We start from the raw sequence: 24,052 nt of genomic DNA on the forward strand, positions 1-24,052 counted from the left end.
AGATGGGTTGTAATAAGTGCCATAAGCATTAAATTTAAAAAAAAAAAGTCACACAGAACCCAGGGGCATTTTCATCTAGAAGTTATTACAGGCCTGGATTTAACAATGAATTCCATTCGACTTTGGGTTAACTGTCTGAGCTGCAAAGATTGAGGGCAGTTTTGAAATTCCTCATAGCATATTGCATTTTTAAAAATATAGACAAAAATGGTGATGTATTTCAGAGCCCTGTCTGACACACTGATTCTCACACAGCTGTCTAAGAACTGCCCTGATTACTCAATGCCAGCTCTCCTTGTTTCCAGCTGCTAAATCCCATTAGGAGCAGCTAAAAATAGATTAAATACTTTCCTCATATTACTGTTGCATATAATCAATTTTTGTAGTTGTCATACGGATAAGAGACAGAAAAGCTGGATCAGCAATAAAATTAACTTCTTTCAGAGATGCGTTCAGCAAAGTTAGAACATACACAATCTTTGATTTCTGGGGTAATCAGGCACCTAATACCCATAAGGATTTTTCTCCTAAATTCTCGAGCAGAGCACTGGTTCTGCTATGATTAATTGTGAAGTTTCAAGACTGATTAATTTCCTAGGATCACAGTCCTGCTCTCAAGCCTACAACTAGCTAAGACCAGATGAGAAATTCTGAATCTCTGCAATTTCTGTTGGAACACTTCTGCTTTGAAAGTGGGATATGAATCAGGCAACTGCTAGATTATAGTCTTCCATTACATAGAATCATAGACTCATAGAATCGATTGGGTTGGAAAAGACCTCCAAGATCATCGAGTCCAACCCTTGGTCCAACTCCAGTCCATTTACCAGATCATGGCACTCAGTGCCACGGCCAATCTGCATTTAAAAATCTCCAGGGATGGGGAATCCACCACTTCTCTGGGCAGCCCATTCCAATGCCTGAGCACTCTCTCTGGAAAGAATTTTTTTCTGATATCCAACTTAAATTTCCCCTGGCAGAGCTTGAGCCCATCATGCCCCCTTGTCCTATTGCTGAGTGCCTGGGAGAAGAGACCAACCCCCCCCCGGCTAGAACTTCCCTTCAGGTAGTTCTAGACAGTGCTGAGGTCACCTCTGAGCCTCCTCTTCTCCAGGCTAAACACCCCAGCTCCCTCAGCCTCTCCCCATAGGACTTGTGCTCCAGTCCCTTCACCAGCCTTGTTGCTCTTCTCTGGACTCGCTCCAGCACCTCAATATCCTTTCTGAACTGAGGGGCCCAGAACTGAACACAACACTCAAGGTGTGGCCTCACCAACGCAGAGTACAGGGGAAGGATCACTGCCCTGGTCCTGCTGGTCACGCTATTTTTGATACAGGACAGGATCCCATTGGCCTTCTTGGCCACCTGGGCACACTGTTGGCTCCTGTTGAGCTTCCTGTCAATTAGTACCCCAAGGTCCCTTTCTGCCTGGCTGCTCTCCAGCCACTCTGTGCCCAGCCTGTAGCGCTGCAGGGGGTTGTTGTGGCCAAAGGGCAGGACCCTGCACTTGGCCTTGTTGAACTTCATCCCATTGGAATCAGCCCATCTCTCAAGTCTATCCAGATCCCTCTCCAGAGCCCTCCTGCCTTCCAGCAGGTCGACACTTCCTCCCAGCTTGGTGTCATCAGCAAATTTGCTGATGATGGACTCAATCCCCTCATCTAAATCATCAATAAAGATGTTAAACAGGACTGGACCCAACACAGACCCCTGGGGAACACCACTGGTGACCAGCCGACAGCTGGATGCATCTCCATTCACCAGCACTCTCTGGGTCCGACCCTCCAGCCAGCTCCTGACCCAGGAGAGGGTACACTTGTCCAGGCCATGGGCTACCAGCTTTTCCAGGAGTATATTATGGGAGACAGTGTCAAAGGCCTTGCTGAAGTCCAGATAGACACATCCACAGCCTTCCCCTCATCCACCAGGTGGGTCACCTGATCGTAAAAAGAGATTGCGGAGGAAAATCGTCATTTTCACACAAAAATCACTGGCTGCTGCTGAAGAGAAATGGAGCCACAGAGCCCACTTATACAAAACTGCAGTGGTTTGCCAGAACACACTGGAGCTGTAGGACAGTGACTTTAGAGAGGCAGTGAAAAACAGTGGAGGAGAGGTTTGACTGGGATGTGGATTTGAAAAATCTGGAAGCAACAAATGACAGGATGAATCAAGCCAATAGCTGGAAAACACAAAAAGTGCTGAAGAAGTCAGGGCCAGTGCAGGTAACCCAGGGCACAGAGACTCTTGCGTGTAGCATCAACTGCTGCACCAAGGGATTTTTCTTACATTTTAAGCAAGACTAGATAGAGCTACTGGAACTATTCACCATGTGTTTATATGGAAATTACGGATTTTTGCTGATGAACGTGCACTTCAGCACCTTGATGATAATTCCATTCACAGGACAAGAATCCATGTTTGTTGGGTAACAGTATTGTTGCACTGAAATCCTGTTTACTTCCAGTTTTGCATCTTGCCTGCCTAGAAGGCTTGGCTTGTTTCCAGTGTAGGGATTAGAATACAGGAATTCCTTAATTAACTTCACACAACCTCTGACACAGGAGCTGAGGCCTCTGAACATGGAAGATGACATGGAGAATCAGTAATGGCAATACAAGGCACACATCCTCCCTGCACTTCCAGTTCCCAGAGAGAAACAGGAGGTGGTTACGGAATTCTGTGTCTGCTCTCATTGGTATAAGAACTGGTGTTTCTGTGGCTTTGGTGAAATGTGATAAGAAAGAAGGAAAAAAATAGACTAGACAGATGTTAACTAAAGAAAGAAGAGTATATAAACACAAGTACAAAAAGGATATGAAAAACACAAATTATGGTCTTTTATTGTTTGGGAAAAGATGCTTTAGACCAGTTTACACTGGCACACAAAGAGAACATAATCTCAAGTGAAGGTCTGTGGATGAGAAAAATCAATGCACACCCACTAAACCATCTGCAAGGCTCTGCCTCAACAGGAAGATTTCAGCCCCCGTAGACGTCAACGAAAAGTTCACATTGGATCAACCCATACAATCGCTGCCTCAAGAGTGTCCTGCCAACAGAGGGACACAGAAACACCCCTGGGGATGGCAGAGGACCATGGGCCCTTTGGCCAGGAGCACAGCACATGGGCATTTTCCTGCTCCCAGCCATCCCGTCCTACGTGGGAACACACAGTGAAACAGATTGCCCAGAAAGGCTCTGGGGGCTCCCCCACTGGAGATATCCCTGAGCCCTCTGGGTGCAATCCTGTGCCAGGTGCTCTGGGATGGCCCTGCTTGAGCAGGGAGGTTGGTCCTGATGACGCACTGTGGTCCCTTCTGACCTGAACCCCCGATATGAGCTGTGCCATGTAACCTTTGTGTCCAACCCCTTATTGCCGCCCTCAGCACTGCTCTCCAGGCAACCACAGTCTTCAGCTGTGCCAGGGAAGGTTTAGGTTGGACATTATAAAGAAACTTTTTACATAAAGAATGACTGGGCATTGGAATGGGCTGCTCAAGGAGGTGGTGGAGTCACTGTTCCTGGGGGTGATAATGGAGACACTGGATGTGGCACTGAGTGCCATGGCCTTGTGGGCTGGGCAGTGTCGGGTCAAAGGCTGGATCTGATGATCTCAAAGGTCTTCTCCAACCCAGTCGATTCTGTGATTCAGAGCGCCCACCCTCCCTCAGGAGGCTCCTCTCCAAGGAAAGGGTGAAGGCTGCACCGAGGGTGGGCAGCCCCCACACTCCATCCCTCGGGCCGCGGGGCACCTTCGTGTAACGGAGCCGAGGGAAAGCTCCCGGTGCAGCGGTGCCGGGGGCGGGAAAGGGCAAGACAATCGCAGGGCCCGGGGATGCCAAGCCCAGCATTAGGAACAGAATTAGGACTTTGCTGAAGCTGAACAAACTGTAAGAGAACAGGGGGTGGGGTGTTAGTTTCTAATGGGTTTTCGCGTCTTTGGAGGGGGTTGGGGGTCTTGGACATGGAGGCGGATCGGGCTAGTGTGAGTCCCTCAGTATTGGCCAACAGAACAGGGGCAGGGACCTTTCCAGCCAGGAGATGGTATAAAAACTTGTGGGGTTTTTTGTTCTGGGTCTGTCTCTTGGGCCAGAAAGAGACACACCCGGTTCGGCCGAATCTGTTAAATAAAAGTTTGTGTATGTATGTATGGCCAAACTTCGCCAACGCAGATTTGGGCAGGGCTGTCCCCACGTGGGTGTGCCCTGCCAGCCTGCGCAGTGGATTTTAGGTGAGGCTCAGCGTGCGCAGAACTGGCCCCACCGTTTCAGTCCTGAGGTTCATCTGCCACGGCCGAGCGAGCTTGGACGGTGCCAGTGAAGTCCTCAGGACTAGAACCTCCAGCACCCGGCATTTCCCAGGAGGTCTCCCATCCAAGTACTAATCCGGGGCTGACCCTGCTGAGCTTCCGAGATCTGACGGGATCGGATGGCAGGGAGGCATTTAACTGCCCGGTACGGTCTCCACTGGGACTCGAACTCACGACCTTGTGATCAGAGTCTGGAGCGCTCACCATTACACCACAGGAAATGATGCCGTGAATGACCCTTCCCCCCAAAACCAGGACTTCGAGCCACGTTAGTGCAGGGTAAGATAAAAAGTAAAGGTCCTTTAATATCACAGGGCCTACAGCCCACAGGAATACAGGATGACATGCATGTGTCCCAGTTCTTGTTTCCATGGCTTTTATAATAAGATCCCTCCAATCATTGCTTTACACATTTCTCAGTCCAGCCCCAGTCCCACCCCTGGTCCAACCCCCTGGAATTGGGTCTGGGGTCGTCAAGACCCTCTGTCTTCATCAGCTCTTCTTCCTCAGGCACACAAAGGTCTCTTGGAGTTCATCCAGTTCTGGCTTTTGGGTCACTCTGACCTGTGTTTATGTTTCATTCTGTGGGCCTTCTGATATCCTTCAGCTCTACCTTGGAAAGGAGTCTGAACAAGATTAATTAACTAAAGGAATTTGAGCTCCCTGTTCTGGGACAGGGGTAGTGATAGAAAGGCATTAAACTTAAACTGTTAGAAATATTAACCCTCTAAAAATCCACAACTACTGTGTTCCTAAAATCTACAAAATGTGAAAATCAGAACAAAAACCCCTTTGGCATCAGAAAGCACCAAATAAAAGTTTAGCTTTGCTTTGACGGCTTTGTCCGCTCTAAATTCTATTGGTAAATGTGAGCATTTCTCACACCAGCAATGCAATACCCCAGGAATTCCAGACCCCGGGAATGCCGATCCCGGCCTCGCCGATCCCTCATCCCGCCCCTCACACCGGCCCCGCCTCTTCTCCCGTGGCCACGCCCCCGTCCAAGTCTCGCGAGAGCTGGCCCGGCCGGCGCTCGCGCACCGGGCCCCGCCCCGCCCGGCGGCCCCCGCGCGCCGCCCCGAGCCCGGAAGCGCCGCGCGCGCCGGGACCCCCCGCCCGCGCCCCCGTTCCCGCAGGAGCAGCGGCGGCCCCGGCACAGCCCGCGGCGGGAATGCAGCCCCCGGAGCCGCCGCAGAGCCCCCAGCGCTGCACGGTGAGGGCGGGGGGGCGACTGGGGCCGGGCGGGAAGGCTCAGGGGACACCCCGCGCTGCCCCCCGTCCCGCCGGGCGGGGGTGTCCCCATGTGCCCTTCCTGCCTCGGTGGGAGCGGCTGGAGCCGCCCGGGGAACGCGGACGGGCGGACCCGGGAGCGGGAGGTGTCCCTGCCCCGGGAGTGTCCCTGTCCCGAGGGGGGATGTCCCTGCCCTGCCCCGGGATCGAGGGGGTGTCCCTGCCCCAAGAACGGGGGGTGTCCCTGCCCCAAGAACGGGGGGAGGTCCCTGCCCCGGGGGGTGTCCCTGCGCTGTTCTGGGATCGAGGGGGTGTCCCTGCTCTGTCCTGGGATCGAGGGGGTGTCCCTACCCTGTCCTGGGAGTGGATGGGTGTCCCTGCCCTACCCCAGGAACGGGGGGATGCCCCGGGATCGCGGGGGGTGTCCCTGCCCTGCCCCGGGATCGCGGGGGTGTCCCTGCCCTACCCCAGGAACGGGGTGGTGTCCCTGCCCCGGGGAGTGTCCCTGCCCTGCCCCGGGATCGGGGGATGTCCCTGCCCTGCGTGGGCCCGGGTGTGGTGCCGGGAGGCGGCTGGTGTTGATCCCGGTTCCTGTTTTGGTGCCGCACTCCCACGCAGCACCGAGCAGGGAAAACTTTAGTCTTTGTTTCTGGAGCCCTCGGCAGGGCCCGGGGAGCCCTCCCGTGCGGGTGTCCCCTCTGGTGTCAGCTGGGCCACCGGTGCTGCTTCTGCTGTGTGAGAAAAACAGTAAATAAATAATAAAAAGCAGGTAGAGTCACAGGTAGACGCTGCCCCTCGGACGTGACTGCAGCAGATGATGCTGCTGCTCTGCCTTGGCTCCGGGGATGGACGGCCCCCAAAGGCAGAGAGGCCTCAGTTATGCTCCGTCCAGCGTCTTGGCTTCAGGTGGGGTTTAAGATCTTATCAGTTGTTTGTTTTGGCACCGGGGAAGATGAGCTCGGGTTTCATTTTGGTTTGCTTTTTTAATATAGGTGGATGTGGTGGAAGGATGCAGCTTGTATTTAGAGCTTGATACTGTTCAGTGTTGGCGTTCCTCTGCAGTCCCTGTGCTTTCCCCTTGTTCAAACATGACTTGTAATGTGATATTGGCTCTTGTTCCCCTTGCTTTAGCAAGGAGAAAACAAGGAGAGGAAAGGCAATTGCTTAAATGGCTTAGGAGTAACTGTACTTTGGGGTTTGCTAGAGTTCCCTGTCTCCAAAAAATGGAGTGGCTCAGATAAGCCACACTTGGAAAGTAATGGGAAAACTTAAAGCAAGACACTGTGTTCAGATAGACATGAATGAAACTGTCTCAGAAGGTCTCAGTGGTAACTGATTTGAGGGTGTTATTAGTACTCTATTGATACCTTTGTAGCTGAAGAATGCAGTAAACATTAGCTAAATAAATTGGCTAAAGGCTATTTGTATCTGCTTTCATAATAAGCACATTTCAAGACTTTTGAGCTCGATGTTATTTGGTAGCTTTCCTTTTCCCCTCTTCTTCCATCTAAACAAATATTGAGAGTGGTCATGTCACCCTGTCCTGCTGATGCATTGATAGGCATCTGTTATTTTTAGTGCTGTTGTTCACAAAATTGAGTAATATTTCTTTATGGGCTTGTGTTCAGTAGCAGGTCCACCTGACCACTTCTTAGGACTTAGTCTAACAGAACTCCTAAAACTTACAGGTAAAGCTTCTGTGGTCAAAGGCCAGTCGCTGTTCTGATAACTTTAATTCCAGATCTGTGAGAAAAGCAATACTTTATTCAGCCCCTCTGCAAGTATATTTTCAGTTAACATATTTCTTATAAAAAGAATAAATGTTAAATTCATTTCCTCTTTGTAGAGCGAGAGGAACAGGATTCTTAAAGTGTTTCACAATATTTGTTAAAGCTTGCCCTTTGTCCTGTGTTGTGAATGGTGTCTGTTGATAGCAGCAATCTGAAGAATGCCATAACAGCCTGTGTTAATGTATATATAGACCGTCTCAGTTCATAAAATTACCAGTGTGTCAAATTTTACACTCTTTAGCAAAGGATAAGGCATTTAAGCCTGCCTTTAATATTAAATATTTTGGTTTAGATACAGTTGAATAAGTGTGATGAATCCTTACTATGAAATTATACTTCTGTAATGTATTTTTATCTGGCTTGGGTCATAACCTTTGCTGTAAGTGATTGCAGATAAATGTAAAGAGGTTATTGTGAGATCTGTGGTCAGTCTTGTTCTTTCCTAGGTCCCACTGGGACTCCTTTTTCCTTCCATTAGTTGTCACCTTGAGGAAGACAAGAGAAGTGGAATAGGTGTTGTGAAAACGTGTGTTCTTTTCCACCCATCTTTGGCGTTTGTCTGTTCTCATGTCTGTCCGTGGCATTGCAGAGTAAACAGTAATCCTGATGGAAAAGGATTCTTTTGAAGTCATCCAAGAGAATATGTTAATGTGATTCTTAAGGTTATCTGATGGCAGCTCATCTCCTTCTGTCCCCTTTTGTAGCACTTAAATGAAGTTCAGTTTTTGTTTGCATTGTAGTCTCTTTCTCCTGACTTCAAACCTGTGGTGATTCCTTTTGTATGTGTTTTTAAATAGCACAAGGAGTCTCAAAGTATGATCTGCAAAAGTACTCTTGGTTAGGACAAGAGTTATGTACTGCAGTACATAACAAAGAGGAATCTTAGATGTTTTATTATTTTCAAAGAGCTGTATCTCCATGTTGGATGACAGCTCAAGTCTTCACTCCCACACCTGCAACGTTCCAGCAAAATCACGAGCAACCCAAGCAAAAGCCTTTGATTTGTGCCTCTGACACCAAAGGTATTTTGGTGATGATTGAAACATTGAGTAAATGATCAAATCTAGTAAATTTTGGGTAATGTCAAGTCTGTCATGTGTGCTTAGTCATCCAGTTCAGCTATAGTGTGACACCCTCTGCTCTGGGTGCTGCTGTCCCCTCTGCCCTGAGCTGAAGCAGGAGCAGTGCCCGGTGTGTTTGTGTCTGTGTGTGCACAAATCAGCACAACTCAAGTGTGAGTAAAGGAATTGCAGTGAAAGAGTTACTTTTGTTGCATGGTATGTTTACGGTTAAAAGACAGGTGAGAACTGGAGTGTGAAATGAAGAGACAGTTCATACAAAGCCTGAATAATAGTGCAACAGTGCAATAAACTGTTATTAGTTATTTACTTTAAAATCCTGCCAAACTTCTCTGATACTGTCTTTTTTTTCCTTGCAAATTGGAGCTCTCCTTCAGTTACACAGATAATACAAGTTTTCTGCAGACTTATTTATGTGTGGACATAGACTAAAATACTGTGTGAAGGGTGATACTGGCTGTCTTGTTCTCATGAAAGATCAAGAATTGTTGAGATTAGATGTGTGGTGATGCTGTGGTGCCAGTTCACATGTGAGAAGCTTTCTTCCTAAATGGAAGGATGAGAGTTTTGAAATACTTGTTTAAACTCGTGTATGCAAATGTTGAAGGTGTTGGTTGAAAGCATTGCTAGAATAGGTTTTGTACTCTGCCAAACCTTGAAGTGTCAGTCAGAGTTGTCTTTTGAAAGGCTTTCAAATTATGAATGTGCTGTAATAATTAGCACATTCGTCTCTGCAGCTTCAGACAAATGATGTGAGTTCAACCTCACCGTGTAGGTGGTTCTGTGGTATTGAGTATCTCTTACACTGTGTGAGGCAGGTAGTTGGTCAGCAACTTCTGGGCTGTTCTGTCAGTGTTTAAGAGGTGGCACTCTGGTATTAATGTCCAGGAGACCTGTGCACAACTTCCAGAAACAACATCACTGAGGCTTTTTTGTCAACATGAGAAGCTGAAATACATCTCACAAAATTCAGTATGTAGTAAGGTGAGATGAAGCCACAGTGGTACTAATAAACCAAACAGTTCAAGCTTGTGCAGTGAGTTCTTATTGTTTAGCACTTTTCTTGTTCTTTTCCTCTTTTTTGAAGATTAATAATCCTACACAACAACCCCCTGCAGCCCTACAGGCTGGGCACAGAGTGGCTGGAGAGCAGCCAGGCAGAGGGACCTGGGAGTACTAATTGACAGGAAGTTCAACATGAGCCAACAGTGTGCCCAGGTGGCCAAGAAGGCCAATGGGATCCTGGCCTGTATCAAAAATAGCGTGGCCAGCAGGACCAGGGAAGTGATCCTTCCCCTGTACTCTGCATTGGTGAGGCCACACCTTGAGTGTTGTGTTCGGTTCTGGGCCCCTCAGTTCAGAAAGGATATTGAGGTGCTGGAGCGGGTCCAGAGAAGAGCAACAAGGCTGGAGAAGGGACTGGAGCACAAGTGCTGTGGGGAGAGGCTGAGGGAGCTGGGGGTGTTTAGCCTGGAGAAGAGGAGGCTCAGAGGTGACCTCAGCACTGTCTAGAACTACCTGAAGGGAAGTTATAGCCAGGGGGAGGTTGGTCTCTTCTCCCAGGCACTCAGCAATAGGACAAGGGGGCACGATGGGCTTAAGCTCTGCCAGGGGAAATTTAAGTTGGATATCAGAAAAAAATTGTTTCCAGAGAGAGTAATCAGGCATTGGAATGGGCTGCCCGGAGAGGGGGTGGATTCACCATCCCTGGAGATTTTTAAATGCAGATTGGACGTGGCACTGAGTGCCATGATCTGGTAAATGGACTGGAGTTGGACCAAGGGTTGGACTCGATGATCTTGGAGGTCTTTTCCAACCCAATCGATTCTATGATTCTATTCTATGTTTCTACATAGATCACACTGTCTGTGTGTCTTGGTTTAATATCAATGGAACTAATATTTCAATATACTTACACTCCATTGATTACCACATTGAATGTTTCTCCCTTTTCAAGTATTGTTTCACAACAGCCAGCATAGCACTAGAGTATAAAAGTGAAAAATGTCATCTCTGATAAGGTTATGTACAGCTTTGTGTTCTCAAGAAGCATCAGTTCTCAAATTTCAGGTGGACTTTATTTTATTCAGGGCCTGAATTCCAAGGAGCTGTGTTTTAAAAGCATCTTCAGTGAATTACCAGGTTTTGTCCTAATCTAGCTCAGTTGTAAGGAAAGCAGGGAAGTCACAGACTAGATAGACAGGTCATTCTGCCACAGTGCTGTTCAGTAACCTGACAGTCACAGGGGAAATACAGATGTTTTCCTACCTGCATGTGGGACTTGCTGGGGGATCGTTAAGGGTGTTTTATTAAAAACGCTTTTCAGCTGATCTTGTTTGGTCAGTCCTGTTCCACACTGGAAATACTTGCTTTCAAATGAAATTACAGATCCACTGAAGTGTATAGAAATTTGAGAAGTGGTTCAGTTTCTCTGCAATCATGGTTGATCTAGGAGCAAATGGAGTGTTTTTAGAAAAAAAATCTGTTCCTATCAGTATTTGTCTTGGATGTTGTGGCAGAAAAAAAACTTGAATGGTTTTCTAAACTCTATTCAGTGTTCACTGTTTCTTATCAGATTTGGTAAAAAGGTTCACAGCAGTACTAGTATTTTAATCTTGTTGCAGCTTTAAGCTTTCATTCTTCCCTTGCTTGGTTATGTTCTAAGGTGGTTTGCCCTGAGGTCTCATCTGTTTGAACAATTTTTACTGGTTTACAATGTCACAGCTCCCTTAGAAAAGGGCTGAGGGAAGGCTTGGCTTGTTCTGTATCGATAGAAATCCTCAAGTATAATTCTTTTTGTTCTTCTGGGGAGTTTGTATACTTTGACTTGACTCAAAATGTGGACTTTTTTCCTGGGACTTGAAAGAGTTATCATAGAATCATAGAATCGATTGGGTTGGAAAAGACCTCCAAGATCATCGAGTCCAACCCTTGGTCCAACTCCAGTCCATTTACCAGATCATGGCACTCAGTGCCACGGCCAATCTGTGTTTAAAAATCTCCAGGGATGGTGAATCCACCACCTCTCTGGGCAGCCCATTCCAATGCCTGATTACTCTCTCTGGAAAGAATTTTTTTCTGATCTCCAACTTAAATTTCCCCTGGCACAGCTTGAGCCCATCGTGCCCCCTTGTCCTATTGCTGAGTGCCTGGGAGAAGAGACCAACCCCCACCTGGCCAGAACTTCCCTTCAGGTAGTTCCAGACAGTGCTGAGGTCACCTCTGAGCCTCCTCTTCTCCAGGCTAAACACCCCCAGCTCCCTCAGCCTCTCCCCATAGCACTTGTGCTCCAGTCCCTTCACCAGCCTTGTTGCTCTTCTCTGGACCCGCTCCAGCACCTCAATATCCTCTCTGAACTGAGGGGCCCAGAACTGAACACAACACTCAAGGTGTGGCCTCACCAATGCAGAGCACAGGGGAAGGATCACTTCCCTGGTCCTGCTGGCCACGCTATTTTTGATACAGGCCAGGATCCCATTGACCTTCTTGGCCACCTGGGCACACTGTTGGCTCATGTTGAGCTTCCTGTCAATTAGTACTCCAAGGTCCCTTTCTGCCTGGCTGCTCTCCAGCCACTCTGTGCCCAGCCTGGAGCGCTGCAGGGGGTTGTTGTGGCCAAAGTGCAGGACCTGCACTTGGCCTTGTTGAACTTCATCCCATTGGAATCAGCCCATCTCTCAAGTCTATCCAGATCCCTCTGCAGAGCCCTCCTGCCTTCCAGCAGGTCGACACTCCCTCCCAGCTTGGTGTCATCAGCAAATTTGCTGATGATGGACTCAATCCCCTCATCTAAATCATCAATAAGATGTTAAACAGGACTGGACCCAACACAGACCCCTGGGGAACACCACTGGTGACCAGCCGCCAGCTGGATGCAGCTCCATTCACCAGTTATGGATTTGTTTTGTTCTTTGTTTCTTGGCATTGGGCATTGGACTAATAATACGTGATAAATAGAGGGTAGTTGGTTTTTTTGGCTTTTTTATATGGGTAGTTGTGCAAGTTACGAAAGAAATCTAGAACTTGGCTTTCATGCTGATGTTCTTGAAGAGCAGCTTGCAGGAATACTAAGCCGGGCACTGGATCTTTTGGTGAGCATTGCATTGAAGTTTAGCTGCCTCATTTCCTGAAATTCTTGAGATCATCTTTATGGAATAGTAATTATCACCATAATCCTGCTAATGTCAGATCAGAAATGATTTGTCCAGTTAAGGCAAGGTGCTAAGTTGGTGCAGTTTCCCTCTTGCTTCATATTTGCTCAAAAAAAAAATAGTATAAATTTCTGCGAGCAAGTATTACATCAAATATCATCTCTTCCCACTGCTGTCTTGAAGGTGTTAAAATTTTTTTGTTGTTTTCTGGATATTCTGCTGAAATGCCACTGGTAAAGATCAAGTTTTAGCTGCTGGGTGATGTGCTGGTGTGCAAATGTGACTTCAGTAATTGCTGAGTAAGTGTTATAGCTGGACTGAGAACACTTAAATGAAATTGTATTTTAAAAATTACATTTCTGTCAGTGCTTTTGTACATTAGTATGGGTTTTGCAACTCATTATGTTTCAAATGGACAGCATGGGGTAGCACTTATTTTAGTCTGTGTCTGTCCTTCGTCTCCTGCTGTTTGATCAGCATCGTGAAAATACAATTATAAGGGTTTGCAGGCTGTTCCTTCTTTATCAACAGCAGTGACTTATACAGGTGTTTCAAAACAAATCTCATTGTTGGTCTGAAAAAGGCTTCATGCATCATGACTTTAGCAGTTTTTGAATAATTGTTTAGGAATATGTTTGCAGTTCTGTACTTGCCTTTGCTTCTGTACTGAAGAGGGAGGTTGGTCTTTGAAGTGTACTGGTCTCACTAGTGGCCAGTGACAGATAATTATCCCTGTTCACATCCTGCTTCCTTCTGGGTCAGTTCGAGTTTATTAACCCTTCATGTAACTAACTTATTATTGTTTTCTTGGAATATCCAATTTAAAGAGGAGCCAGACAGGGAAGGCAGTTTCTATCACGTGTTGAAGTTGAATTAAGTTTATAAATGGCAGAATGCAGACCCCTCTTAAATGAAATTTGCCTTTTTGCTTTTGAAGCCATGTCTTTAAATACAGTAAATGCTGGTTTTGCTTTAAAGAAAGTTCCAAGTCAAGTAAATGTTCTACCTGCCAATCCTTTTCAGGATTGGGGAGTTGAGGTAAATGAGGCTGAAGGTAGCCTGAGGCCTAAGAGAGACCTAAGTAAGGTCACCTATTTTGATCTGTCTTTAGTAATGATGATCTACTGTATTAAAAAAAAAAAAGAGTGAAAAATGGAAAAGAAAGGAAAAAAAGTCAAAAAATCACTGAGGTGTTGAAAAAGAGTTCCTTCATCTAAGAACAAGGGGTCTGTGAGAGAGAGATGAATTAGTGGCTTCTGTGGTGGACAACTTTAAGTTTTCCAAAGACAAGAAAGAATCCTCTCAGCAGGTCTTGATGTTTTTAGTTCCATTAGCTGGGTGATATCTTTCTGTAGTAATGTGGACACTGAGGCATCTTCACTGATCCTTGTTGTTGTTACTCAGCGAGACATGAGTACCAACAACACAAATGTTTCTGGTACTGTGATAAGCAGGACTTCTATTCCTGGAGGAACACCAGGCACTTGAAAGCTGCTTTTCCTTAACTGAGACATCTTTCTGTAAAAGTTGTAGCAAAAATTCATGACACATCTCCTAAGAGCATATGTTACCCAAGATGTGCTCAGGGCATGGAGGCTTGTGCTGTTTGGTTCTTATCTGCACAGTTCAGTTCTGGGTTTTTGTCTTCAGGAGTCCCCGTGCAGTTTGTTCTCATGTGCATCTGTTACAGGAGTTTCCAGCACTGCAATGGTAGACTGGTGTCTTCAGTCTGATGGAAGATTCCCCTCCTGCAAACACAGAAAAGTTGATGGAAGAGTTTCTCTTATCTTTTGAGGAATCCATATCTCCTGAAAAAGAGAATTCTGTTCACTCTTCAACTCTGGTGGTTGGAAGAGGTGAAGAAAATATTTTATTGCCAGTCCTGGGCTTGCTGAAGCCATCCCTGTGGGGACTGCAGTTCCTGGACTTGATGGCTCTAAGAACTAAATGAAAGGGAATTGATGCTGGAGAGCTGACAGGAAAGAATCAGAAGTTTGATTGTCTTCTGTGAATTGAGTTTAAATAACTCCCACAAAAACAAGCAGTCCTTATCTGCTTCCCCCACCTGGATTCCTGTTAAAATTTACCTCACAGATCGTTGGTTGGTCCATCTTTCTGAAAAGAAGGCTAAAGAATTCTCTTAATGTCTCCTGTTTTTTGAAAGTTTTGGAAGGTAAGACTTCCGTAAATATTTGGAGTGCTAGGAGAAGAGGAAAAAAGTAGAAAAAAGATTTAAATGTTTTTCTTTCATTTAAAGTCTTGGATTCAGGAGGGAAGAAAGTAGTTACAGCATTGACATTTTGGTAACTTTTGTTCTTATGTTTTGATTATGTGCTAAAACACAGATTCCAGAAAGTAACAGATTTGCCTTATGGGAGAAGTTGTGGCCTCATCACAGTGCAAATTTCTGCCTTGGGGCTACTCTGGTTAATTTCTTGAGCATAATTGTTAAGGGTTCCCCTAGGTGGGCCTAGATTTGGGCTCTGAAGTCTGGACTAGGCCGAAGCTGTCAGCTGACTTGAGCTGGGCTGAGCTAACAGCTGACCTCTTCTAGCCAGTAAGTTTGTATTCCATACCACATTATGACATCATCTCCAGGGCAGTAGGAACCAGTGTGGGAGTGGTTAAGGCAGTCGCTTCTCAGCCCTCCTCTTGGGAGGACACACGATGCTGTCCCAGGGGGGATGGAGAGGACCAGGCCCACCACTGGCTCACAGGGTATCTCAGGAAAGTCAAATGTGTTGTTCTGGGTCTCTCCTTTCTGCTTGAGTTTGTCTCCCTGGGGAATAAGTCTTTTCTTAAGTAATGTGTAGTTAGGACAGTAGAATTTGTGTGTTCGTTAAGAAGTTGAGGTGGGGAACTTGTTGTTGCAGACTTGTGTGAGTGTATATTTGTACTCTCTTCTAATTGTCTCTTTCTTTCTGTGAAAAATATATGTAGTTTTAGTATAAATGCGGTTTGAAGTGGTTTTTTTCTTTCCCCTCTCTTTTCCTCCCTTTCCCTGGTGTTGGGAGGGAGGCTTTTCTCTCTGTGCTTGGGGGGGTTGGCAGTTGCTTATCTCAAACCAGGACAATAATCATGGGGTGCTACTGTATCCACTGGGCAGTTAAATGCCTCCCTGCCATCCGATCCCGTCAGATCTCGGAAGCTCAGCAGGGTCAGCCCCGGATTAGTACTTGGATGGGAGACCTCCTGGGAAATGCTGGGTGCTGTAGGTTCTAGTCCTGAGGACTTCACTGGCACTGTCCAAGCTCGCTCGGCCGTGGCTGATGAACCTCAGGACTGAAACGGTGGGGCCAGTTCTGTGCACGCTGAGCCTCACCTGAAATCCACTGCACAGGCTGGAAGGGCCCACCCACGTGGGGACAGCCCTGCCCAAATCTGCGTTCTGGGAAACCGAGCCACTGTATCCACTTGTCCATTCATGGAAAATTTGAGTTTGAGCTTTGTTAGTAGCCTTAGTTAGTTAACCTTAGAGAAAGGGCTGCTGATATTTTGAATTACTTCCTAAATGCTGTTTGCTGAACTGAGCATGTTTATGTACTGCCTTTTTGCCACTGTTGGTTGTGTTGCCATCAGCAGCAATGGTTTGACTGCCATGTGCTTATGTAACCTGCACTCAATTTTAAGTGAAACTGTTTATGGTACAGGCGATTTAGTCTGTTCAGAAAATGAAAACTCTTTGTGCTTAAGGGGAGTGCATTTAGACTGGCTTAGACCTTTCTTTTGCCTGCTTTTCTGAGGGTTTTCTTTGTTTGTTTGTTTTAACCACGGTTGGTTTTATTTCTGGTGATGAGGGTGGTGCTGGTTTTGTTTTCCCAGCAAGTGTGTGGTATACTTAGACTTGTGGGGCAAGTTATTTCTGTGTATACCAGAATTTGTGAGTTACATAAGCATGTTACATAATCATAAAAATAATCTTAATTTTTATTAAACTATAGTAAGTGTCAGGCAGTCAGAAAAACTTGATGTTTTTGATTATTTGTCCAGTAGTAGTGATGTTCCCATGTTATGCAGCATGAGCATCTTAGTTTGGTTGCCTGATAGTAAGTACAGTGTGACAGAATCCCACTGGAAGACTATCCTGTAGACAAATCCTCTACCAAAAAGTTACTGGACTTTTTTTTCCCTGTCAATATTCAGGAAGTAGTGGTGGTTATTTGAATAATGCATTCTTAAAGAAGCGATGAAATTAAAGAGGTTTTAATTGGGGTTTCTTTAGTGGTTAATGATGTTAGTAACTGTGAAGAAAGGAATGCTTAAACATTGGGTGTGTTTGCTAAGGTGCAAACCTCAAGGTTTAATTATAGTAGGTTTTTATTACACATATATTTGAGATAACTTCTGTTATTTTTATGTGCTAGTTACAGATAGTCAAAGATGAGTAACTTCTGACTATATTAATGTGGTTGTAAATCTGCAGAATAACTTTTCATGAGAGATCTATAAGGATTGCAGACTTCTCTTTAGGTGTGTGTTTTAATTCTTTCATGACACAGAGTCAACTGTTATCACCTCTGTGCATCTTAAAATACTAATATTTTTCAAGCACAGTATAGGTATGTTTTATAGTTTGGGGTTGGGTTATTTTCTCTGTTCTGTGATTATTTGCTAATCCCTGAGATTTGTAACTGATCTGGTTTGATAGTTGTGTTTTTCCTGTGGTCAAGGCTAAAATCTTTTCGTAATTCTTCCAAATAAAAAAGAACATGAAGACTTGAAGGCAGATTTTCAGTGAAGTTCAGAACAATCAAAGCTTCTCCAAGGTTTGGGTTTCTGTCTTGCTTAAATGTAGATCACCTGTGTTTCACAGGGACACTGGTTGTTCTGTCATTTAAGCTTGGAAGGAAGACTTGTAGAAATGTTATCTCTTCTTTTCCATGACTAAATCATTAAGTGGGACTAACTCAATATATTGGTCACAACCAGAGCTGTTGGTTGGATGGTTCATTGAACTTTGAGGTGCCTGTGTCACAGAAGGAAATCTGCTCGATGGAATCAGAGTTGTGGCTTGGACTGCTTTTTGTAATGGGAAAGTCTAATTTCTAATAGTTTTTTCTGTCTTACCTGAAGGGAGAGTCTCCTTTGAGATCTTCCTTGTCAGATGCCACTGTGACACTTGAAACACTTCTCACCCTCACCTCCTGCTTCTGTCTCAGTGTTGTGTTGTCTTGGTTTGAGATAAGCAACTGCCAACCCCCCCAAGTACAGAGAGAAAAGCCTCCCTCCCAACACCAGGGAAAGGGAGGAAAAGAGAGGGGAAAGGAAAAAACACTTCAAACCACGTTTATACTAAAACTACATATATTTTTCACAGAAAGGAAGAGACAATTAGAAGAGAGTACAAATATTCACTCACACAAGTCTGCAACAACAAGTTCCCCACCTCAACTTCTTAACGAACACACAAATTCTACTGTCCTAACTACACATTACTTAAGAAAAGACTTATTCCCCAGGGAGACAAACTCAAGCAGAAAGGAGAGACCCAGAACAACACATTTGACTTTCCTGAGGTACCCTGTGAGCCAGTGGTGGGCCTGGTCCTCTCCATCCCCCCTGGGACAGCATCGTGTGTCCTCCCAAGAGGAGGGCTGAGAAGCGACTGCCTTAACCACTCCCACACTGGTTCCTACTTCCCTGGAGATGATGTCATAATGTGGTATGGAATACAAAATTACTGGCTAGAAGAGGTCAGCTGTTAGCTCAGCCCAGCTCAAGTCAGCTGACAGCTTCTGCCTAGTCCAAACTTCTGAGCCCAAATTTAGGCCCACTTGGGGGAACCCATAACATGTGTCTATGACACAAAGTTTTGTGGAGTTTTGAGGTGAATTGTGGAGCTGATGGAGGCTGGGCCAGTGTTTAGTGTTGGTAAATCAAAGTCTAGCTGTGGTCATATCTGCCTCGCCATTTGCTTTCTAAATTTGTGCTTGCATGTTGGGAGGAGGAAGCATTCAAAGGAAAGGAGAAGCAAATTCTTCAGAAATACTGTGTTTTTGTTGGGTTTAGGTGATTATGAAACAGATGAGACTTCCTTTGTGACAATTTTCTCTTGTGGGAGCACCCTGTGTGCAATCACTAAGCATTTTATGAGGGTAAAAACTTCCCTGAACAAGATTTCCGGCCCCACCCACCAACTTATTTCCTGAAGTTAGTGGGTTTGTGCCTGGTACTCACTTGAGATTTTTAGTGTTTTTTTCAGAGCTCAACAACAGTAGCAAAACCCTCTCTTTTTCTAAGATTGGTATTTGTTTGGTGTTTTCAGTTGTGACACTATGCTGGACAAAAAAACCCTGATGTATTGGGATTTTCCATATTTCTTTTCCCTTGTAACTATTTCTGTCTTTTCATAGAAGGGAATTAGGTTCCAACCTGTGTTCCTTGTTAAAAAAGTTTGTAAGAAGCTTGATACTTGAGAGTAGCTGTGTTTGTACTTTTTGGTGTGTTTTTTTTCCTTCTATTAATTATTTTGCACGTCTGATGTTTAAGATTTTCTTTTCTTTTTATCTCTAGAAATATCGTTCAGTAGCATCTTAATGAGCAGTTCTAATAAATCAGAATTCAGTAGTAAGTTGTCTTTCTACTGACTCCCAAATTAGTCTAGATTGTCTTTCATATAGTCTTCACTGGAGACATGTTTGTTTTACATTAGAATTTAAAAACAGACTTGAAATGTAAATTACATTTCACAGTTCAGTTTTACTTGGGAAGAGCAGTTGTGTGAACAATTCTGTAAATTTGGAATATGTAATTTTGATTTCGGGTAATATTTCCTTTAAATATTTGGTTCGTATTTGAAAATAATATTTTGAGTTTTAAAAGTCACTTTTTATGATAAATAAAACCTGTATACAGTTTGAGAATTTTTAATACAATTTAAGCATGCTTATTATGATCCTTTCATGTTGTTCAGTTATTTAAAGTTTAAAATAATGAATACTTGGACATTAATATTTAGAAAGTCAATACAGCAGTGTATGAACTTATTGCTTGATTGTGTGCCCGGGTTTTTTTGGTGTTTCTGTTTATTCTGGACTCAGTTCAGTTGAATTCAGTGTATATAACTACAGAAAAAATGTATTTACTCTTACACATACTTGGAAATTTGTTTGTTAAAGGCAGTTTCTGATTGGACTCTTTCATCTGTTTCCAGTTCATTTACTTATTAGAATATGTAGCAAGTTGCTCTTCTCGTCTGAGTGAATGGGTGGGTGTGGAAATCTGACCACTAAAGTAATAGAGGTGCTGTATTTGAGCTGACATAGAGAGAGAGTTGAATGTCCATTTTCTTTTGCAAGTCTTCAAATTTGTGTGAAATTTATTTTTAATCCATTTGACAATTAGGCAAAATATGTAATAAGGTATTTGAATTGAAACTAATTCCATAGGTTAAACTGTCTAGAAAGTAATGGAAAATTGGTGGGTCTCAGATAGTCAAGTTCTTTTCTGCACCCTTGTCCTGGGTTGAGCTGGCAAAGCACCAACTGTCCAGGACAGAGTGAAGAGGGTTCCTCCTCCCCCCAACCAGCCAAGGGAAAAAGAAGAGAGAGAGAAAAGAAAAACCCTCAAAACCAGATTTATGCTGGAACTAACTACATGTATTTATACAGAAAAGAGAAAATTAAGAGGAAACTACAATATAACACACACTTACACAAGTTACATATATATATAACAAGGAATAACTTCCCACTCCCCAATTAATACAAAGCCCATTACTCTAAATTCATAAGCTCTCCAAAAGACACTCAGCAAGAAAGAGAAAGTATAACAACAAAATATTTCTACTTCCCTGAATGCAAACAAAATGCAAGCAGAGGCAACAAGAGCAGGGCCCAACATAGTAGAGGAGCTGCCAGACGTTCTCCTCTTAGTGCAGCCATGATGGAACTGCCCAAGCCACTCCCACACATTGGATTTTACCCCCTTTGAGATGATGTAGTATGGTATGGAATACAATATTATTGGCTGGAAGATGTCAGCTGTGAGCTGGCTCAGCCCAGCTTAAATCAGCTGACAATTCTAGGCCCAGCTGAACTTTAAAACCTAAATTTAGGCCCACCTGGCCAAACCCATAACAACCCTGAATGGAGTCCGGTGACCCTTGGCAGAAGTTGGCTGGAACATGGAATCAGTAAGGTTGGAAAAGATGATGCTCTTGTGTAAATCTGGTACCTGGCAGTTCTTTTGATTGTGCTTCTCAAGGAAATATTGTTTAAAGAGAAGATTCTGCTCTTCTTCAGCCAAGAAGAAATCCAAACTGAACAGTGTGGAGTTTGGTTTAACATAATGGAAAAACTGGTGATGTAAAACAATGGTGAAAATAAGAACACATTGTTTTTGTATTATCAGGGTTGTTTTAAAAGATAAATTGCCTTGTTTATTTTTTTTAAAGCTGATGCTGAATCAAAGAATAGGCTTCTTAGAGGTATCTAACTGCTTAATTTGCATATTTCTCCAGCAATTGGAGAGAACAGAGAATCTACATATGACGTATAATCTGACAGGTCGCAGGTCTGTTACAGTATTGCTCAGCTCATCTGACCATTCAGGTATTTAAAACTAAGCTTTAAATACACAATGCTATTTAGCAGAATCATTCTTAAAATGTGCTTATTCGTAGCATTTTAGAAGTATGTTTCTATGTGATTTTCAGCTAGGTTTGAATTCTGTTTCTAAATAAAATAATAGTGTTTAATTGTCCAATGTGTAGCATTGCTTCCCATCCTGTAGGGGAAGGACACAGAACAAAGTAGAATAAGGCTTGTGCTTCAACAGCATGAAAAATGTCAAAGACTTTCATCTCCTTCCTTCTCCTCTAAAAGCAGAGAGAACCCAAAGTGTGCCCCTGACTCTGGTTAATGCAAATGTTTAGACCTGTGAGTTTGTTTGCGTTAGTGTTGTGAGAATTCTGAAGAAGTCATTGGGCTGTTTGGTTAAGCAGAGGTTGTGACTATTTGTGCTGTGATTTTGGAACCAAGGCATTGCATTACAGTGTTATTTTCATGTATTTTTGCTTTCAACCACTTCTTTAGTTCAGAAATGTGCAGATCTCGCAGTTAGTGCTCCTGTCTGGGGCAGGCCCTGTGTGTCAGTTTTGACCTCAGGGGGATGCTCTGGTGGCAGCTGTGCTCGGTTGGCCTCAGGGGGACTGCAAATTATTTTAAACTTCAGATTTTTCTGCTGTTTAACCTCCTGTTGTGTGCCAGACTGCATTGGATTTATAAGCAGATACAGGACCTTGATTTATTTTCCCCCCTCTGTATTCTCAGTAAATGATGCTCTTTTAAGACTCCAGGGAATTAAACCAAAAGATCTGTATTTCAGATTGAGATTCTTAGTTTCTAAATGAGGAGCTGAGCATGCTCCATATTGTTCCTTTCTACAAAACACTGCCACTTCTTAATGGGAAAGGAACTGGGAGATTGGTTAAAGAAGTAACTTAATACCACATCTCCTTTGCTGCAGCATCTAAGCAAAGAAACCAGTGTCACATCAGGTGAAGGAAAGGCTTTTGCAATCCTGACAGGGCATCTGCAGCCACTCAGACTCTTGAGTGGATGTCAGTTCCACTCTTCTGGTGGAGGTGAAGAGCCCCGAGCGCAGCACAAATAACCGGGCAAGTTCAGTGTAGTGTAGAGAATGTTTCAACAGTTCTTTTGCTTCTGCTTTATGAAGTTATCCACAAGACTCCATAAATCCTTAAAGAACAGAGAAGTGTTCAGGCGAAGGAAGACATAGATTTTTAGGATGCACCTACTTTGAGCTGCTGGACAGCATCTTTTTGGGTTTTAGAAGTGAAATAATCCAAACCCCTTCAAGAGTAGAATGAGTTAGTAACTATTTTAAGTTGAAGCTGCCTTTGAGCCCTAGTTTTTTTTCTTCTTCTAAAGCAGGATTATGAGGATAGCTTCCTAAAAGGGAAATGAAATCAGTGCAGTTTATCCTTCCAACCTTAATGGAGTACAGTAAGGCAGATCAGTGTGGAAATGATTTGGCTTTAGGGAGGTGCTGATTGCTTAAAGTGTTTAACAACATGCATGTTTAACTTATATCTGGAAGGTTATTTGTCATGCAGAATAAAAGTAATGTATTCTAAGAACTGAAATTTTGAATAAAAAATTTTGGGTGAAATGTTCTGAAAAGCCAAATACTACTCATTCCTGAAAGTTTCAGAAAGTGTGCTTCATTAATTTTGTGTCATTTTCAGATTTATTGCCTTTTTTTTCTGTAGCTGTAACTGATGAAAGTGAAATTTGCTTGTAACTTCACCAGCTGTGTCTGTTGACTGTGGGAAGACTGGCAGGACCTCTCTGCCTTTATTTTTTATACTGTAAAGCCACAGAGTTGTTCAGCATGTTCCTGCTACAGCTTGCAATCACAGGCTCTGTGAAAGAGGCATCAACTCCACCATCACAACATTGATCTTTTTATACCAGCTGTATGTAAAAAGTCATGCATGCTCCAGCCAGGAATTGCGTTAATCTCATCACTTGGACTTGAAATTTTCTGGTATCAGACCAACAAAAATAAACAAATGTTATGACTGATGACTTGAATACTGGCAAACTGCCGTTGAAGTGTCTCTGAGTGGAGTAACCAAGGTGTCCAGACTGTAGACACGGCTTTGGTTAACCCACCAAAGTCATGGCTTAAACCCTCAGAGAGAGAGGTAGTGTGGGTTTTTAAGAGGAGCTTGTGCTATTACATAGCTATGACTGGCCTACAAATGATTCAGTAAGCTTTCAATTTAATGTTAAATTGTTTGAGAAAGTCAGTTTCCAGTTGTGTCTGCTGCCCAGAGCACACACTGAAGAGCATGAATGTTATTTAATAGTATGAAGACGGCTGTTATTAGAGTGGAATATTCATTAGCTGTAAGTGTTGGGTCTTCAAATGTACAGACTTTGAATACTACATTGAGTTGGAAATGAACAATGTACTGAGTAGCTAATAGATTTTTAATTCAAGAAAAGCAGTAAACATAAATCTAGTGAAAGGCAGTGGGCTTTGAGTTAGGTGATCTTTAAGATCCCTTCCAACCCAAACCATTCCATGACTCAAAGCAGACATTAATTTTGTTCTTGATAAGTTTAGTGTTGGTGACTGCAGTTCTCCTGCTGTTATCTGCAGTTTCTCAGCCTGCTCTCTCTGGTGTTAAACCCACCTGGTTTGGAGCTCTCTGTAAGGAAAAGGATACTCTGAAGCTTTGTGCTGGTTTAAAGGCAAACCAGCAGGGGAAATGAACTCAGCACGAGAGAGATTATAAGTCAGACCTAAAATTTAATAATAATATTACCATAACAACACTGACACAAAAGGGAAATTGCTTTCAACTCACAAAAACCCAGCAGTATAACCCAGTGTCCTGGGGCACAAACCTAAGGGGGTTTGTTTGCCCTTGTGCTGAGACCCCTGTGGCTCCCCCAAGTCCAGAGCAAAAGGAAATGAAAAACCTGTTGGTGCAGGTGAGGGCTGTGGTCTGGGTGA

The 24,052-nt window shown here is 44.1% G+C and overlaps 1 protein-coding gene across 3 annotated transcripts in view; it reads left to right on the forward strand.

Annotated features, from left to right (window-relative positions):
- The first annotated feature begins 5,362 nt into the window (after nucleotides 1-5,362).
- Nucleotides 5,363-24,052, forward strand: part of TAB3 (TGF-beta activated kinase 1 (MAP3K7) binding protein 3) — a 49,704-nt gene continuing 31,014 nt past the window's right edge. For all 3 annotated transcript variants that reach the window (XM_071579095.1, XM_071579858.1, XM_071580728.1), the window contains exon 1: nucleotides 5,363-5,525. The gene's annotated coding sequence lies outside the window, so the exon portion shown is untranslated. The remainder of the gene's footprint in view (nucleotides 5,526-24,052) is intronic.

The sequence above is a fragment of the Pithys albifrons genome, chromosome 1, assembly GCF_047495875.1.
Source record: "Pithys albifrons albifrons isolate INPA30051 chromosome 1, PitAlb_v1, whole genome shotgun sequence".
Lineage (NCBI taxonomy): Eukaryota > Metazoa > Chordata > Aves > Passeriformes > Thamnophilidae > Pithys > Pithys albifrons.